Source organism: Pleurodeles waltl, chromosome 1_1, assembly GCF_031143425.1.
Source record: "Pleurodeles waltl isolate 20211129_DDA chromosome 1_1, aPleWal1.hap1.20221129, whole genome shotgun sequence".
NCBI classification, from domain to species: Eukaryota; Metazoa; Chordata; class Amphibia; order Caudata; family Salamandridae; genus Pleurodeles; species Pleurodeles waltl.
Window position 1 is genome coordinate 818,969,390 of NC_090436.1, and position 20,378 is coordinate 818,989,767.

The following is a 20,378-nucleotide window of genomic DNA, read 5'->3' on the forward strand; positions in this document are numbered from 1 at the left end:
GTTGGACGAGTCTTGGGTTTAAGAACTAAGAATACTGGCAAGCCACGAAAGAACAGCTTCAACATCAATAACTATTTGGGCAATATTCTGAGAAAATTTGATGGTGCCCCTTGATTATTTCAGATAGAGAGAAACTGTTTACACTGCTTTAATCTACATCGGGGAAACAGCATTAACAACGACATGCCTCTACAACAAAAAGGCCTTTATCTTGAAAGTTCTTTACAACAATTTTAATTTTTACAATGGATATGCATTTTACCAAGAAAATCGTGGTAAATGTAAGCATTTTGCAAGTAAGTAGAAAGCCTTTAAATATGTATATACATATATGTTTATATATATATATGTATATATATACACACACACACACACACACACAAAAAACATAGTGGCAGTTGCCACTAGGTAGTCATAGTTAGGACCATGTTTCCATAGAAAAAGCATTTTTTGACATAGCTTTTTTCTTTGGCACCGTTTGACAAAGCTTCCCAAAATTTTCCACAAAAAAACATGCTTAAGATTCTTGTTGTGCACGGAAAGTTTTGGGGCGATCCATCAAGTGGGGGTCGTGAAGAAAAGGGGGTGTCAAAAACGTCAGTTCAGTAGTTTGAGCTATTAAAGTGAAAATGAATTTGTATATCTAGGGACGCAGATCTTCCTTGACGACTTCGCAAATAATAAGAGCTCGTGTAAGAGACTGCAGAGTTATGATTGGCTGCCAACACATCAAACCGGGGCTAAAGAAACATTTTTGCTGCGATTTTGTGATGATGCTGCAAATTCGGGGGGGATGGGCCACGTCTCTGGCACACTGTGAAATAATGCGGGGGTTTGGGTGGCCCCATTACCTACCCGGGGCTTCTATAAAATTAAATGTGGGGGGGTGGGAGTGCTATCTCCCCGGGGCTAATTTACAAAAAAATAGGGGATCGCAATCGGACCCCTGGGATCACTACCTCCACAGTGCTATTTGTTGAAGGTGGGGAGGCACACAGCCTCCATCCAGGAGGCGCAGATGGCCCTGGGGACCGCCACCCCCCAGGGCCGGCTCCTGTTATGGCCTGGGGTGCCCAACCCTGTGACAGCTGTTTGCTCTGACAGCTGCGGACAAGCCAGAGAAAATACTCCGCTCCCAGTGAGGGAGAACTGTCAAACGTGCAGTTAATTGAACTAAGTCTAATTACAACACGTGAATTTCTATGGTTTTGTACAATTTTGTATGGTTTGTGTAAAATGTGAGCCTAACTATAACATCCCTGTAACCTTTGTTTTTTAAGTGAATGTATGTGTGTGTGTGTGTATGTATATATATATATATATATATATATATATATATATATATATATATACACACACACACACACACACACACACGTAGAATTTTTAGGATTTACAGTGGGTGCAAGTCTTTGGGTGGCAGGGGAATTTTTAGAGTGGGTATGGTTTTTTGGGAGGCAGGCAGATTTTTCGAATTTAGGGCGAGTATGGTTTTTTGGGTGGTACAGGAATTTTTAAGGTTTAGGGTGGGTATGGGTTTTTGGGTAGTACAGGACTAAGTCTGTGTGGGTATGGGTTTTCAGGTGATAGGGTAACTGTTAGGGTGGGTATGAGTTTTGGATGGCAAAGATTTTTTAGGGTTTATACTTGGCATGGGTTTTTGGGCGGTAAGGGAATTTTTAGGGTTTAGGTGGGCATGGGTAATAAGGGAGTTTTTAGGGCAAGTATGGGTTTTTGGGTGGTGCGGGATTGTTTCGAGTTTAGGGCTGGTATGGGTTTTTGAGTGATAGGGGATATTTAAGGGTTTAGGGTTGTGAGGATTTTTGGGTGGCAAGGGAATTACACCAAATTTGGCAGAAAGCTAGGTCTTGGTACAGAAGGTGTACTTTTTGTGATTTGGTGTAAAGTCCTTCAGCAGTTTTTGAGATATTAAATTAAAAAGAAATAGATATCTGGGCAGAGCCTAAGCATAGGTCTCATGCTGGGATCTGACTGGCGGTCTGCACTTCAACCAGTATGTAAATGAGGAGATTAGGTAGCTTCATAAAAAAATAAGTCTCCCAAGATGGCCACCAGACCTAAATGTAGCACAAATATATCCCATGTATAGAAGTGTGCAAAAGCTTTTTTTGCAGTTTTATATAGCACAGACCTGACCTGAATGTATTGGAGTGCTTTACATGAGCATGAGTTACGTTACACAAGGACATGTTCCTTTGGGCTCTAAGCGTGGGGAGATTAAGTGATTTGCCCAGAACCACAGGATGTCGAGCTGATGGCGAAACTCAAACCTGGTTCCTTATTTGCAAAGCTCTGACCGTAACTCTACATACTCTGCCTTAAGTGTAACATATAATCAAGTGATCAACTAGATAAAAGAACGTAAATACAGCAAATAATTTAAAAGTGCTTTGTCGCTATCCAAGAACTCAGAAAATATGCTCTCATTTTACTTTAGTACACTAACCATAATTTCTGTTGGAATAAGACCCTCTCATTTTAATAATTTCTAAAGGATATGTTTTAGGTATAACAGTTTTGATTACATCAAGAGGACATCAGGTATGCCACACTTTTGTAATATATATAGAATGTTAGCAATCTAGTTGTTCATTAGAATACTGTGGGGAGGCAAATGCCAGGGGACCGTACTTGAATATTTGAGGGCAAGGAGAAGGGTGCAGAGGCAACAAGTTGACCACGCTGGGCAGGCGGGAGGGGCAGAGACAGCACAATGGAACATGGAGGGCAGGGGCAACAAACCAACCATGAAGGACAGGCAAGAGAGCCTTTGGCAGTATTGGGGGCAGGGACAGTACAACCATGCATGCCAAAAGACCTGATTCAGGCAGAAGACTTCTGAAGTTTTTAAGCCCAAAAGGGCTTTATTTTTTCTGTCTCCTGCCTGAAACCTCCTTTTTTTTCAACGTAAGTCAATGGGAAAAATCAATTCTCCATGTTTTTTTTTCTTTCTTCAAAATCTCCCTCTTACCAAGTTAAAAATGTTTGGCAAGTATGGTACATTGGATCACTGAGGGCAGGAGAAATGGGTATGGACATGGACTGTGATGACAGAGGGCAGGAGTTAGATCAGCAAGGGCATCAAACTGACCTTACAGGGCAGGCTTCAGGGGTTGCAGTAGCACCATACAGCACACACGGCAAGCGGGACAGCAGTGCAACAGACCATGGAAAGCAATAGGAAGGGGATAGGGCCATGCAGATGGACAACAAACAGCAGAGGAGAAAGAGGCAAGGGCAGCAAGCTGACCAAATGGACGGTCAGGAGGGACACTTGTAGCTTAACAGATCATGAAGGGCAAGATGGAGAGGGCAGAGGCACGACAACAGACAAGGCAGGAGGGAGGGATAGGGTCCTGCATATGGAAAATGGAGGGCAAGGTGCAGGGCTGGAGCAGCAAGCTGACCATGGAGGACAGGTGTGAAGAGCACAGAAAGCGCAACACACTATGAAGGGCAACAGTGAACCTATAATGGCATCACACAGACAACGGAGGGAAGGTTGGAGGGGGTTCGGGGCATCAAGCTGACCACATAGGGTAGGTGGGAAGGGCTGTGGCAGCAGAACGGCTGTGGTGGGCAAGAGGAAGGATGCAAAGACATGCACAAAGGGCCATGGAAGACAGAAGAAATGGGTAGGAGATGGTCACAGACAAGAAAGGGCATGGGAAAGGGTGTCATAACAGACCACATGGGGTAAGCAGGAGGAGCAGTTGCAGCACAAAAGAACATGGAGAGCAGAAGGGAGTGGCAGCAAAACAGAAAACAGGAGGGAGGGGTTCAGGGGGTAGGGGCATGGAACCTGGACAGGTAGGGTGGAGGTGGCAGGAAGAGGTGGCAGTCATATAACCATGCTAAGCAGGTGGGAGGGGCAGTGCCAGCTCAACAGAACACTCAGAGTAGATAGGAACAGTGGCAGGTCCATATAACATGGTGGGCAAAAAGGAGGGAGTAGGGGCAAGCACACAGACATTGTACGTAGGGCAGGGGGAGGAGCATAGGGGTAGCAGGCTATGCACTGAGACCAAGCAGGAGGGCAATAATGGGGTACAGAATTGGGCAACAGAGGGCAGAAGGAGTGGGCAGGGACATCAAGATAAATGGTGGACAGTGGCAGCACATCGGACCATGCAGGGCAGGAAGGAGGGGGCTGGTGCATGGACTCAGACAACAGAGGGTGGGGAGAGGTGGATGGGGCACAAGCTAACTGTTCATGGCAGGTGGGAAGGGTGGTGGCAGACTAACAGCCACACAGGGCTGAAATGAGGGAGCAGGGACATGGATCTGGACAACTATTGGCAAGGAGGAGGGAGGCAGGAGCAGCAAGCTTGGATGGGGGCAGGACAATGCCAGGACAGGCCTTACGTCCAACTCCCCTCCCCCCCCCCACCTCTCACACACTGTGCATTGGGATGGGCCTTTTACTTAACATTAAAAAAAAAAATCCTAGGAATTCACTGAAAAAAACAAAGGTTACATGGATGTTAAAGTTGGGAAATAGATTTTTTTTTTAAAACAGAAGTTCCCTTAAAAAAAAAATAATAATGTAAAGGGACATTAGGCACGTTACAGTTAGGTTCAGATTTTAAGCACACAAAAACATAGAAATTCATCTGATAGAGTTATTTCAAGTAACTATAACTGGTGCCCTAATGTATCTATAATTCTCTCCCTCGCCATGCACTGGTAATTATCCCAGATATTACATCACTCATGACGTCTTCTATGACACCATTGATATCTCTGTAACATCTGCAGTAAAATTATTGATGAGAAAACTGTACATGGCGAGAGTGTGAGTTATAGTTACTTTAACTAACAGCTGAATTGTTATGGTGTTGTGTGTGTAAAATCTGAACCTAACCATAAAACCCTTCTAATCTTTGTTTTTTTGTTAAAAAAAAATATATATATATATATATATATATATATATGGTTTATATTACCTGTAAAAAAATAAAAAGTACATTTTCGTGGTAAAGACATCCGTGGTAAAGGCATATTTGTTGTAAAACCATTGTTGTAGAGCTATTCAATGTAATGGCAGTCGTTGTTCCAACATACAAGCAATTAGGGCTGCATTATATATAAAGAAAAAACAAACAGGTGAAACTTAATTACACAATATTATGGGTGTAGCCGAGCACCATGAGATCACAGAGAAAGTAAGTTAGCACCGGCACAATGATTCAGCTACAGTTTTTTTTTAAATCCTAAAGTAAGCGTAAGAGCCTTGAATGAAACCATTGCAATGCTGAAAAACGTAAGGTGTTGGGTCTCATAAAACAACACTATAAAATGTTGAATTAAACCGATGAAATAAAATGGTGCTCAGAGATGCAGTGTAACACCCCAGATTCCTTTTAATATCCACGTGCAAAGCACCGTCAGCATCTCATTGAGTAACCAGTCCTGTTTCGTCCAACAACACTGCACATCTGGACTTGCAGAACTAGAGAATTATTTAAAAAATATATATATACTAGCGACAACCTAAAGCAGAGACAAATGTGGCCAGTTGGCAACCTTGTATTTTTGGGATGTGCAACAATGTCCACAAAGTGGCACAACGAAGCAGCAAGCTGGGGTTAAGGGAAAAGATCCAAACTTTTCCGATTGAAGTCCTTTCTCCTGTTAACTGTAGTTCTTTCTAACATTGACAACCTGAAGATGTCAGGGACTGAGCTACTGTTATTGTACTTTTTAACAACCAAGTATATTGGGATAAAGGCACATATAGAGTTATTTAGGCACCATCTGGATTTTGTGTTTTACAAATTTGTCAGGACTACTTACAGTTCTAACAGTGAGACTAAACAATTCTAATGCGTTATGCTGTCGAACATTCATCCTACCCGCATAGCTTCTAATATGGCAGGTAAAACACACGTTTTTATATGCTCAACAAGCATACAAGTCTAGAGGAGAAATATATATATATATATATATATATATATATATATATATATATCATACTCTTTCTGAATATTTACAATAACTAAAAGGATATATCTGAAGGGATTTATGAGCTACAATTCAACTTCCAAGCAAGTTAAGTAAAGCTTTAGAGATTCCATTAGTTTCTCTTTGAGACTGTGAACTAAATTACATCTACTGTGATCATACTTGAGGATGCAGAATGGTGAAGGGAGGTTTCCGTTTTTTTTTTTTTAACACTTTAGCCAATTTTTGTTAATCCAAATGTGAAGGGGTTGTTCTGTGACTCTTCCAAACAGACCACTCAAAAAAGGTATACAATATGCCGTATAATACATTACACACCCATTGTATTCTATTATGCATGTCTGTTTTTAACCACTATAGAGTTATGACAAAAGAAAATCTAGATGTTTCTAATGGAATTTGGTTTTCTAAAACAACTGTGCGACTTCATTGGAGTGCACACAATGGCCTGATTTACAGTGAGGCAAACAGGGTATTTACTACACAAATGTGGCAGAACAACCTATAGCCAAACCGTCCATTCTGGAAAGCCATCATCTCTCGCACAGTGGTTATACTCTCCAAATGACATTCATGTCTTAGTGTTGCTGCCTGATACTAGCCCCTTCCCATGAACGACTCGCACCAATCTGCTAAAGTAAGTGTGCATACCTGTGCGTGGTGGACTTCACAATGTGGACAAGGTTAACTTTACCTCTTGTCCCTGCAACAAAACAATCTGTGAGCTTTATCTTTTCAGATTAGAAAACTAAATGCTGCTGGAAAATGTGGTTCAGCTTGTTGACTTAAAAAAAAAAAAAAAAACTCACCAAGTAATGACCTTGCACCCATTTTGCTCTCTTGACTCACTGTTTTGGGATCTACTGACGACTTTCATTAAAGGATAAGCAGACGATTATAGATTTACTGTTTAAAAGATCTTTGCTAAAATCTCTTTTAATGTCCTCTATACCCGTAGTCCGGCACAGCCAACTGCTCAGTCTAAACAGGTTAGTTGTACAGCAGTAGCTACTGGAAACTCTTGCTAGCACAAACTCTACAGGTAGCGGGTCCGAAGACGAAATAAATTAGGCAAATAGCCTAATTTGCTTGACATCATATAATGATGGCACATGATAAGGATATGATGCACATTTTGGAAGGACACAAAATAGTTTGCAAACCTCTTCTTTTGAATTAAAAATGTAAAATATTGCCCTGACTTTTGTTAAAAAAAGTACAGCACACTCTAAAAGTTTAAACTGAAAGGATGCAATATTCTTTAAAAAAAAAAAAAAAAACTAAGTGACATCCTCCTTAAACAGGAAATGTGGCATAGAGAGGAATTTAACAATGAAACCAATTTATAATATGTGTAGTAAAATGCTATGGTACATTCATGTAGGTAAATTCAACTGGAAACATCATAAAAACAATGTTAGCAACATTGCTTGGAACACCAGGTATCCCTTATTACTTTAGGTTGGTGAAGGTTAGGTTTTGCATATAGCCATAAATAATGGAATTTAGACTATTTAAGGAGATTCATAAATTATGTGGTTGAGAAAACGTAGGAAGATAAAGGGATGTGCTCAGGATTACTCATTTCAATGTAACAGGAAAGCAAGATTTAAAACTCAGGCCTTCCTATTACAGAGCTGGAAACGTAGCCAACATCTCAATAAATGACAAACAAGTTATCTCTGTCCCGTTTGTTGCATGGCAAAACTTTCAAGGTTTTTGATCATCTTCGAAAAATGTCCAGTTTCCAACCAAAGTCCGTTCCCATGGCCGGGTAAGTGATTGGCTACCTGCCCTTTCAGCAACTCAGCCATTTGACCACTGTGCCAAAAGAATTACAACCACTTTCTGCAAGAACAGAGTCACAGAATTCAAGGGCGAGTTGTGGTCAGAGCCTTCAGAGATATCGCGCATCTATAAGGTTTCGACAGCAGAGGATTTTAAAGTGAAGGTTATACCTGCAGATGTTGGCCTAAGATTTGGGTGACTTGTTCTAGTGTACAGATTGCAGAGTTACTTACAGGTAACTTGCACTGAGGCATGGCGCACTCTTCCCTGTCGTGGACAGGTACATTAAGTACTCATCACTAAACTCTGGATTTCTGCGCTCCCGTTTTACAATACCTAGCGAATGAACCCACTATTATACCGCATTATTTAACATGTGAAATGTGAGGTTTCAAAACCTTCCTAGCTTGCTTACCACAAAGGTAAACATGTCGAAATGAATGCATTAATTCCTTAAGGCATGGTAAACACAGGGAGAACAGGATCTAAACACCACAGTCATACCCTGCTGACAAATATGAAGTTGCATGCTTATTACCTGCGCAAAGGTACGCACAAACACACATTTACATAACTGGTCTGCCGTGGTTGGCTACGTTAGCACTCGCAGTGGAAGATGCTCAGTTTAGTTAAAGGAAACCTACTCATGGTTTGCTTTTTTCTGTGTCATTGGAGAAAACAGATTACAAATAAAGACATGAAAAATTGCTGAATTTGTATATTTTACTTTTGCAGTATATAGTGAATTAGCAAATATTTTATTGATCACCTGAACTACGTTTTAATATTCATTCAGTTCGATTACTTCATAATTTTTGCCTCACACTCTAACAAGCAAGGCTCTAGGCACTGAATGGAGTGGCAACCATAACTCAAAATTACCCTTTCAGCTATTAACTGAACAAAAGCGAAGAACGAATAGCTCAGATTTCATAAGAGAACGGGTTCCTGTTCTCTGCCACCTGTATAGCAAAATATCTACCACCTATGGTTTCACACCACTGCTCACAGTGGGCCATGAGCGGATGGGTGCAATACTTTTGTCCTGCGTTGTTCCCAACCAGCGGTTGTACTTGGAGGAACTGTTTTTTGCTTATTACCATAAACAGCTGGTTGGTGCTTGAGAGCACTAGTTACTTAGTAGTGGGATTCTGAAGGACTGTGATCCTGATTGTGAAAGCCCTTCGAGCTGCATGCCCAAAACCAGCAGGGTAAACCTCTGATTAAATATTCCGCTGTGGATGTCTTTCCATGACCGGACTCGTCTTCCAACCCAATAGCAGAGTTGGGAAGGATTTCTAATGAAATACACCAGGCGCCACCTAGGATAAAGCCCTAGATATGTGTTCTTCCCAGTGATTTGAATGTGTCACCTGGATTGGGAGATAGGAGTGCAGGTGCTATGAGTATACTGGTTCTTTAACCATTATACCTTATCCATTAAGAGACTCACATCTGCCACTGGGCCCGGTTACTCCCTACAACACTAAACCAGCTGTGTTTAACTTGCCTTGAGCTGGAAGGAATCCTTTCCATATTCTAAATGGATCCTACACCCCATAACAGTGAAAACGGACTCCCATCTCCCTCAGACAGTTCAACTTCATATGCAAAGTATTTTTATTTGGCTTTGGTGACACAGCATAGTCATAAACTCGACTCCAGCAAAATCCTACCCTCGAAAATACAACAGCAGCTCAGTTTAGCACCATGCCAGGGTTAATGAGCACGTGTCTAACAGCTCTGAAAATATTCACTGGGAAAGCCAGGATTCTGTCTTGTACATGGGGTGGGCTGAGACTGGTGGGGTGGTATGGTAAAGAAGCACAGGCAAATACGTTATTGAGCATGTGTGTAATTGCTGTATAAATACTCACTGGGAAAAACAGGATCCTGTCTTGTACATGGAGAGTGATGGGGTGGGTGGAGTGGGTCGTGACTCATGGGGTGGGACGGGAAAGAAGAACAGGTTGGTGCCTGCAAAGCCTTTCTTCGAATTATAAACCTGTTCAATGCAACACCACTTCCAAACCACTAGGACACTGAGGAATCTAACTCAGGTGCAATGCTTGAAGCATCATTGCATCTGACAGGCACATGGTGCTCCCAAGAAAAAGCAGACCCTTCCCCCATTAAAACAAGCGTTAAATTCAGTTTAATTGAGAATTCAAATAAATGCCCTCCTCCAAACAATCCCTAAAGCACAAGCACTTGACAATTCTTATTACCAACAGCTCCCTGGAAGATGCAAAGCAATCCCACTACAGAATCAAAAGGTACAAGGAACTACTATCATTAATTCTCCAAGAAGTCCATGTTTAGTAGACTGGTTACCCTAGTTGTAGGAGACCACCTGGATACCTCTGCTCTAGTTCTTGGTTTTGCTTTTACAAATAGTCATTTGGTTCATTCACTCAATTGGTTCACCTGGATCAAACCAAAATTACAACTTCCAAAAAGCTCTGATTTGATTATTGAAGTTCAAAAGTAGCAATATAGGGTCCCATGGACTAGTCACTTGTTAAACTACAGTTCGCCATCACTAACCTCCTCCTCCTTCCTAACCAGAATGTCTCAAGCATGGTACTCCAGAAGAAATCCTTCTGTTCAATAAAATGAAATAGAATCTCATCCCACTAAAAAACTGATAGCGAGTAAAACTAGATTATTTTATGCCCACGGTTGGCAGGAGACAGCCCAGCAAAAAAAAAAAAAAAAACAATATATATTTCTGCGGCAGAACTAAAACAGAGTATAGGCCAAATATCTAAATCAAAACACAATCTTTATAAAACTGAACTAATTTGAAGCTCAAATTACCAACAAATGCAATAGCATACTTTGATGAGAATCAAGACTGAGTCCTCGTTTCTGACAGCAGTGTCAGAGGGGTATTCCCATTTCACAACTTTCTAGCTGTGTCTACTAAAAACAAACTAACACCAACCAGACATCATCATCAGGTGCTCAGATTTTTTCATTAGTATTTCCATATGTATTTTAAGTGTACCTAAAGATTTACTTTTCAAATGAGGAAATTCTGGCTTTAAGCTCAACACATATGCTAATGGTTCCCATAATATCTTAGGCCTTATGCTTAAACCCTAAATTGCCAATTAGTAGAAAGAACTATGCGAACTAGAGATTGAGGGCAGCAAATTTTCAATACAACTAGAGCGGGAGAATAGAAGGGAAAAGATTGTAGAGACGTTAACCGTTCGTGACAATGCAATGAGCAAAGGCAGGGTAAGACAAGGAAAATTAGTAATTATGAGTGAGTGGTGCAACTTGTTAGGACCAGCAACAAACACAATACTGAGATATACTGCCACATGAATAGTTTATACAAACAAATTTTGAAATCAAAGTGAAAAGGTTGGTAGCAAGCGACGTTGGCTGAGTTTGGCGAAGGAATTTCTATTTTAGCTACTTACATGAAGAAGCTTCTGCCCCACTTTTGGTTACCAATTGTCTGCATTATAAACAAGATACCCTATTTTTATACAGATCGTTCTCAAATGGTTGTAGGGGAATGTTTAACCTGAGGAAGAGTACAGACTGTTTGGTGAGAAACAGTGACTGGAAGTAAGAAATCAGGCTGTCAATAAAAGGGAGCTTGTCCGCAAGAAAGCACTTGAAAAAGCGACTATGCATAAAAAAAAGAAAACAGGGGACGGAAACGAATTATAAGTTAAACACTATTAGGCGAAAGGAGAAACATTATTGAAAGCAAACTTTGTAAAAAGAAAAAAAAAATCCATTCAGTTGATCCACGGATAAATGTCCCTCTTCCCAAACAAAAACAAGATGTCTCGAACATGAGAGAAACTTACTCTGTTTTATATACATATCCCTGTGCAAAATTACAGCAGGACAAAAAGCAGTCTTTGTATTATATACATTCAAATTACTTACTGGTTACATTAAAAGCCTGGCATATACACAAAGTAGTTCACTGTGTTTACATATTGAGCAGAACATAATATTAAAGGAATGGTAAGATTAAAAATAAAATTAAAAAAAAACACACCCTAACTTATAACGAGATAAGTAAGAAGGCATGTGTCACTGACAGGAAAGAATCACTGAGGGCAACAAAATAGCTACACATTTACACAAACTGTCCTAAATAGCAGAAATCATGTTAAATAAAACTAGACATCACAGGCATCATTCTCACATAAAACCTGACTGAAAAACCCTTCAAATTTATATCACTGTTATATTTCTGTGGGATGGGTAAAGGGCCACAAGATGCGGTAAGAAAGGGGTTTATGCGAATGTCAAGTCAGTGTGGACAAACGATTAACTGTTGAGTTATTATTGCACTGGACTCCAGAGCATTCTCACACGAGGTAACTAATGAATGACATAATTCCAACCTTCATCATGGCTCTCACTTTCAGAGGTCACTATGCTTGATGGAGGAATCATGCTTTAAAATACTGTTCGCTCCTTTGTAGTGTTCCCACCATACTCGGCGTGTTTCTGTCAGCCCAATTGAGCGTTCATTAAGTGGGTGGTCAGACATGACTTTTGTACACGGAGTTTACATACCAAATGGGAAGTGTGTTACGGTCTCATTTGTGCCCAGGTGACATTACTGAACAGAAGTCCTTTTCACCATGTAATTGTCCAGCTATGGGTACAATATGTGGCTGGTGTGATTAATGTTGTGCCACCACTGACAGATATCTGGCGAATACTAAGGGTGTTGACATTATACCAAAAGGTAAAAATGAAGCTCCGATATTTGATAATTAGCCAAAAAAACAACACACGTTACATTCTTGAATTCTGTTTCGGTGCAAAATGATTTAATGGCCAAACAGCCAATATCAATCAACCAGTCACTTTTGAGACTGAGAAGGCAGACTGAAAACACTCAGTGAACTCTTTGGTGTGATGGGACTTACTTGTTTGCACCACGGTGTCTTTCTTTGCTTTTTGCCAAATCGTCTTTATTGGTTTTAACGTAACATAGATATAACAGACAACTTTACATCAGTGGTGTACACCACATGCATCAATATTACTTCCGCGTTCATTTATACAGTTGAAGCTTTAGTTCCAGGTGTGTTTGTCTTGGCTTTTCATTAATTCTATGCAGTAGCCGCATCACGTGGCCTACCACACCCACCAGTTAGAGTCTATGCCTACCATCTTTGTTGGCATTACCTCTGTATACTCTCATCAGGAATTACATGATCATGTGAGAACTTGGGACCAGTTGTAGCATAGAAGTACCAACAACCCTAGGGCTGGCTTTGCCTTTTCCCTGGAAAAGACGATGCTCGTGTTGCAGTGGTATGGTGCCACAAAGTTGTCAGGTCTTGACCAGAACTAGACTGATGCTGGTGTTGGTAATCTGGGATAACAAAGTAATGCTGTCCTAGAAATCTGTCTTCAGGCAACCTATTACAAAATTAGTTTCTTTGTTGCAGATTAACCATCAATTTTGTTGTTTCTGGATACTTTTCAAAACTTTCCGGGGTATCTCTATCACTTGACCTAATGGGTCATAGGGAGCCTCTCTATGAGGAAGCCAGAAACCTGCATGAGACGGGACAAGTGCCATTTATTTAGTTGCTCTATCTGCCACATTTAGGGACGCCTTGATTCATGTGCTTGATAAGTACTTGCTCCCTAGCACTGGTGCAGTCCTTCTCTGTTGGATTCTTCAAACAAATGTTTGATGAAGTCGCAAGAACCACGCCAACGAAAATGGGGACATCTGGTAATACGTGCTGTAGAATTTGTGATATCCCATGCCATGACTACATCGGACTCAACTTTCTCCCTCACAGTTCCAACTTTGTTTTCTTGATATGGGGAGGGCACCCGCAATGACATTGGGGCTTACAGATCTGTTACATGGTATACCATTTCCAGCTTAAAAACATAACATTAACAAATATCTGAAAAAGCTTTTGGTGATGGATGCTATTTCTGGTTGAATCCAGGCACTACTGACCTTGCCGAAGCTGGTCTGGACGCTACATATAAAAGCCCTCAACAATGATCTATCTTGTTATTGAACCCAATTCTATTCATGTTGGAAATCACTTTTCCAACTAATCTTTTACTCACTTTGACTATATGGCAGCAATGAATTGCTTATCTTTCAGAAGGGTGATCAATATACAACCTGAGCACATGAAGCCCACAGGCTTCAATATCACTTTAGGAGTGTACATCTGGAGGGACAAGGCTCAATGAACACGGTGTACTGACAGCCCTCCAAAGCATGGTCACACCTGGATGGTGCACTTTGTAGCCATCACTGTAACTACAGTGAGCATACTTTTGTAATGTATGTGTACCTTTTCATACTGAACAGGGCAACCATATTGTTATTTAATAAAATTGCTCTAATGAAATAAATTAGTCAGCTACGGTCATACGTGAAACAGAATGATAAAGGGTTGTGGCAATACACAAACCAATCCCATCAGTCGTGCAGGCTTTTATCAAGTGCAGTGAAAAATAAAGCCAGTACAAAATGAATAGCTGTGGAAACAAAGCAACGTGTTAACAATATTATTTGCCACCCTTCAAAAATAATCAGTTCTCACCCCCACCCACTAACCTTTCCCTGCCAGATTGTGTTAGGACGGGACCTCCTTTGTTATTGCAGCTCCACCTCACCTCCATATCCCACGCCGCACCCAGGAGCGCAGGGACCTTGGCACAAGAGCAAGCCCTAATTACACACGAAGCACGTTCCCGTCAGCTTGTCTGGAATCAGCATTTTGTGTCTCGACGGGAGGCCTTCCCAAAAGCGCATTAACCTGGTGAGTTGCTGAAGTTCTTCTCGGTCTCTGCATTGAACCCTACAAGCACGTGTTTATTATGCTGTCGCAGCTATCACAGCCGCACTGCACAATAGTTACTTGGTGGCATTTGCCGCGATGAACCGTGAGGTGCTTGGGCCCAAAATCCACTCAGTTTCATTTACGAGTGTGCTTTTCCTGAGGAGCGTGGACACGCCTACTATTGCATCCACTGGAGTTTTCTCCCTAAAAAAGTTTTCAAGAGCTCTAAAAATAGTTTTACGTAATTTAATAATGCCGGTGCTATAAACAAAGTATCCACGGTAAACAGCACTCGTGGCCCAAAACCTAAATGGACGCAAAGAACCTCGATAACTCGACAGGCCTCCTTTGTGGGTCAGTAGTCAAGAGATCGCGAGTTCTGACCTGTAAAAAAACAAAAACAAAAAAAACAACAACAAAAACAATTGCTGCTGTGAGCCAGTCAACGGAAGGGTGGGTTCCCTACAATGGGCCCACCTCTGCTAGTATCTACCACCAGTGCTGTGATAGCAACACAGCTGCCGTACGCCTTCCACTGCCATAAGTGCACCATAATGGCTGAAGCTTGTGCAGGGCCAGCGCCAGGAGACCCTCGCGGGAGACAGCGCTACAAATACACATTCTATACCATGCACAGGGCCAAGGCGGGCATGGAAAGGCCGCTCCGGTGCCAGTGGGAAGACCGCAGCTGCTGTGGCACTGTATGGGCTGCCATGGTACTGCGGCGGTACTAGCAGGGCTGCTGCTGCTGCAAGGGCACTGGGACCGCAGCAGCGGACTTGCCACGCTGATATGGCATTACCTTTGCGGTATTGGAACTTTCTGCGGGAACACTATCAACAAGGGTAAACTGAAAAAAACAAAGGCAAAAACCCCACTCCACAGCTCCGCTTTTTATCTGTCCCCTGTTAACTATCTTGGCACACATACGGTCGCCGCTACAGTGTGCTTCAACGTGCAACCAAGTAATCCATCACAGCGATTATTGTTTTTTAAAGGTTTGCACTGAAAACACACATGCAGCCATCGCTGAACAGCGTTTAGTAGCAGTTAAATAAACACACATTCGAACATAAGAAAACACAGAGCGTTTAACCAACTTTGCTGTTAACAAATGTTGCTACAATAGATGCAAGATCGTTAACACCTTACCTGTCACAAACCGGTATTACTTCTAAGGACGAAAGGCTTCTTTAGCAAAAGTGTCTTCTTCCCTCGTTAAAGAGTTTTTTTCCTGCATGCCAGCTCACAAGCGGTGCGGCTCCGGGAAAGCAACGTGTGAGCAGTACACCTCTCCTCAGAGCCTTCTTCACTAAGTTGTGCTGCTAGCGGGCATCGAAGGAAGGGCTCGAGTGTGCTGCGAACACCGCCACCTCCCGCGCCTACGCCGGCATCGTCCTCCTTGCAATGCCACGGCCTCTCACTCAAGCATTTCAGCTATTTCAAGCACAGACTGCGCCGCGGAGGCCTTTTTTTTTTCCTGCCGGTGATTCATCCTACTGTAGGAAACGCACTATACTCCACGTCACTTGAATACTTCCCTAAAAAGGCTTTTCCACTATTAAAGGCGCACACCCATGAAACCAACTACAGGGCAGCTCGCCCTCAACTCCCAGTTTCACTCAAAGGTCGGCTGCCCTGCCCTTTCCTTCGCCAGGTTGCAAATAGTATGTTTGAGCAGTCAGAGTTCACACACCGGCAGGCATAGATCCCATTCCGAAAAAGAAGCACTGGGTCCAGAACAGAGGCCTCCGCGAGCCCAGGGCTGACCAATCCCGACAGTGCCTGGGAGAAGACGGCCTGCAGGGCCACAAGCGAGACAACCTGGCGGGAGGAATTCTGGGAAATCACATGGCAAGATACCATATACTTTTCTACCAGTGGAAAACTGCAATTCAAAATTTACCAGAACAGTGAACGTGTAAGTATACAACCCCAACAACAATGCCTGCTTCGTTTACCCCCATGACATTAGTTTGCGGCGCAGCAAACACCACATGTACTTTCCTGGCAGCCAGAGATGTTCAAAGCGTGAACCTTGCAAGTTACTACTCCCAGCTCTCATTTAGCTGCATGCAATGCATTATTAATTATCCATGCATTGTCTCCTACTCCAATAATAACAGGGCTGAATCCATGCACTGTCTCCTATAAAATATTAATCATAAACAGAGACTGTACTGCAAACAAAGACATTTTAACTGACTTAGGGACAGTAGGTTTTGACACCAAGCACAACTGTAGAGACAAACGCTGTTCGATTCTTCTAGAAACACATATTTATGCTAAATTACTGTAGTCGTGAAAGCTTGCTGTTGAAATGGTGTTATTAATTTGGAAGGGACACCCCTGTCAACTAAACAAACCCAATCTCATTAGAGCAAAAACAGTTCTGAGAGAGAATCTCAGCTCAGCATCTAGTAGCAATGGCACCATCAGCAGGTAATTCACAGAAAAACTAATGCTAAACTCAAACAGTATCAACAATTTTAAAATAAAAAGTACAATACAATAAAAATCCCTAACCAATTTAGAAAAGTAGAGAAAATGTATGATCAGAATAGGTTAAGGGGGACCAGAGATGTGGGGTTTTAAAGTTTTAAAGCAAAAAGTGTCTATAAAATGCCAAGCACTATGGAAAGGCAACAGTTCACAATGGACTGAGACCAAGGCCCAATTTCAGGCCGACCATGATGGGGCAGACGCCAGATACACTGTGTAGGTTGACCCAGTGAAAGGTTTTACCTTCAGATGTAGTCTCTAAGATGCTTGAAAATGCTTCTTCTAGTCTAGTCCTGCATCCCATAGCTCAAGGCAGGCCTCTGGGTACCAGATCTCTCTCCAGCCAAGTTTCCATCAAGGTCTAGTCTTCATTAGCCAGTTGGATCACCTAGGGGTCAGGAGTCCTACATTACTTAAGTCCATGAAAGAGGTAAACAGTTGGACAACCACATTACTCTTGGAGAGCAATTTCAGTCCCTGTATGCCAGCAGGATTTGGGTGTCCTTGAATCCTGGTGTACACCCTCTTACTCCAGAAGGAGCCGTAGAGAGAAGTCAGGATCCTTCTTCTAGCAGGGCCTTCTTCAGATGGACTCTTCACAAGTCCAAGAATGTTGAAGAGTTCTATAGCCGAATCATAATTTCCTCACAGTCCCCCATTTTGTTTCCTCTTTGCCTTACACTAAATTACAGAGAAGCACCATTTTAAGATGGCAGGACCCAGTTGGCACCAGGCAGGCCTGTCTTCAGCTTCTTGGGCACTCCTCTAACTGATAGGGTCAAAGCTGTTTTTGTCTCCTATTGTGGCTGGAGCCTGTCTAGGAGAATCCTGGTGATGAATAGAAGCTAACTCCAGCATCTCCAAGTCAAAATAGGTAGCACCCTTCATTCTGCCATCTGTTTCTGCCCACTCCTAGATAGCTAAGAGTAGGTGCTGGTTTTAAGTCAGTTCTGGCTCACGCAGCCTAAAGAATGTTTTTTTTTTTTTTTTTTTTTTTTACAAAATTTGAATTCACTATTAAGTCAGATTTTAAAAGCAAAGGATAGCTTGGAAGCAGTCTAACCCTTTCATAAGCAGGTGTGAAGTAGAAACATTTAAATCCCACCTAGGCCTATTAGAGAAAGTAGGGACCAGGCCTACTAAGTAAAATAGGTTTGGGGTTTTATTTCACTGTGAGGGCTCATTAACCCAATATTTAGTGTGTACCATTTTTTTTAAACATTAGCACTCTGCTGTGTGGGCTTACAAGGCAAACGTTTAGTGACGACTTGAGTTTCACCACCAGGGTATCAGAAGTCAGTCCCCCAACACACTTCTGTGAGAGGTAAGAAAAACAACTGTCAGAGGTAAAGTAACCATCCCTAGGACCATCTAGAAAAAAATATAACTCACACAGGAGGAAAAGAAAAACAATTGTCAATGTAATGACAAAGGAGGCGATATATATATATAAAAATAAAATATTCCACCTTTCTTCATCACATTTTCTCCATAATGATCTATATCATAATAAGGCCTCTGGAAAATTCTGAGCAACCTGAAAGGCGGAAGACAGTGGACATTGCTGGAAGAGAAGACATTGCTGGAAGAGAAGACCTTGTTTGTATCTTCAGTTGCCTGTCCGACTGACTTCAGGAAGAATTAGACACTATCACTGTTCACACCATTACTTGATTAGTCAGAATATAAGTTTGTGCAAACAAAATACTCATTAAATTCCCCAACCACGGCTTTTCACTAAACACTGGTCAATGTAGGAAAATATTAAGAAAAGTGTTGACACCCAACAGAAGACCCCAGAAAATGTTATGCACTGAAGTCGAAACTATGGGGCATTTGCAGCTTTCTCTAGGACCCAAACTAGCCAGAGCTTTCTTAATCTCTAAAATCTCTTCACAAAAACTACCACCAGCTGTATCCAAATTCGTATAACTCCCACTAAAAACGCACCAACGTGAGAAGCTGCAAAGAGTATGGGATACCATTGTAGCTAACATCCAGCAGAGAGGTTCGTTCTCTACTCGGAGGCTTATTGTTTTTCCATCAACACTACATTGATCATCCAGGCAGCTTTCTGACATTATGGACCCCCTTATCTGATTAATCCTCTGAACCAATCCAGCTGGTGAACTTTGGGGATCAGAAAACAGAGTCCACTGGTCACTCAGTTGCCTGAGCCTAACCAACCTCATCTTTCCAGTTGTGCGCACTCACAAGACAGATTACTTGTGATCTATGTACAGATTAAGTGTCACTTATTTAAAAAAGAAAAAAAAAATCTTTTTACTTGTGTCCATATTTATTTGATTCTCAATGTCCTGGTGAAATCTATTTACACTTTTTAATCACTGTTCTTTCTATTTTTCTTTGATTAGATTATACAATTTTCATTTTATAAATCTAGTTTGAAGCTGGAAATAGTTAAAATCTTTTAAGTATTGTTCATTTTGATGCGTGCAACACAGACCCTATTGAACAAGTTACTTACCTTCGGTAATGCCTTATCTGGTAGAGACCAGATCTAGCCACAGATTCCTTACCTTAGAATTAGATACCAAAGTAATACCTTCCCCAGAGGTGGATCTGTGAACCAGTTTCAGACAAGGACTGCAGGACCAAAAGGGCATTTGCCACAATGGACTTGACTGTCCTGAGAGCAATGTTTTGGTAAACGAGAGCAGGGAAGCCCATGGCATTGCCTGGCAGATAGCTATGGACCGGAACACCGCATTCCAATGTAGGGATCGCATGCGACTCTGGTAGAATGAGCATGCCTGTCCTCAGGGAACTGCCTCTTGGTCGATGCATAGCAGAGTTTAATGCAGATTACGAATGATCCTACAGAAAACCTAGACAAGAACAAGCCAGTCCAGAAATATAGGTAAGACACTGGATGCTCTTAGGAATTCCGGTGATTGAGAATATTCCAACAAATAAGAACTGGTAAAGGCCCCCAGGCAAGAAAAGACAGAAGGGTGATGAAAAGCAAGGCAATAGCGTCATCATGGCAGAAGGACAAAATGTGTCAGAAGACAGTAGAAAATATGAACAGAAAACCCACCTGCTTTGAAGGTGGGATTGAAACCATGTTCAGCCAATATATGGGGCCCAGAGTCAACAGGCAATGCCACTGAGCCATAGCTACTTTGCCATAAAAGGCCATATTCTAGCCAAGCCATTCTGTAAAATCACAGATAAAATGGGAAAAAAAACAGAGTGCATTTGTGTAGAAGAAAGCATGGAACAATGCTTAAGCAGAAATATGGAGATTACCACAACTATCGGCAT

At 41.8% G+C, this 20,378-nt stretch overlaps 1 protein-coding gene across 5 annotated transcripts in view; it reads right to left on the reverse strand.

The window, feature by feature from the left end:
* Positions 1-20,378, reverse strand: part of KANK1 (KN motif and ankyrin repeat domains 1) — a 561,634-nt gene that overhangs the window by 155,978 nt on the left and 385,278 nt on the right. The window contains exon 1 of one of the 5 annotated variants that reach the window (XM_069228602.1): positions 15,741-16,024. The exons of the other annotated variants lie outside the window; for them this stretch is intronic. The gene's annotated coding sequence lies outside the window, so the exon portion shown is untranslated. Of the gene's footprint in view, positions 1-15,740; positions 16,025-20,378 lie in introns of those variants that run through there. 5 annotated transcript variants of the gene reach the window in all.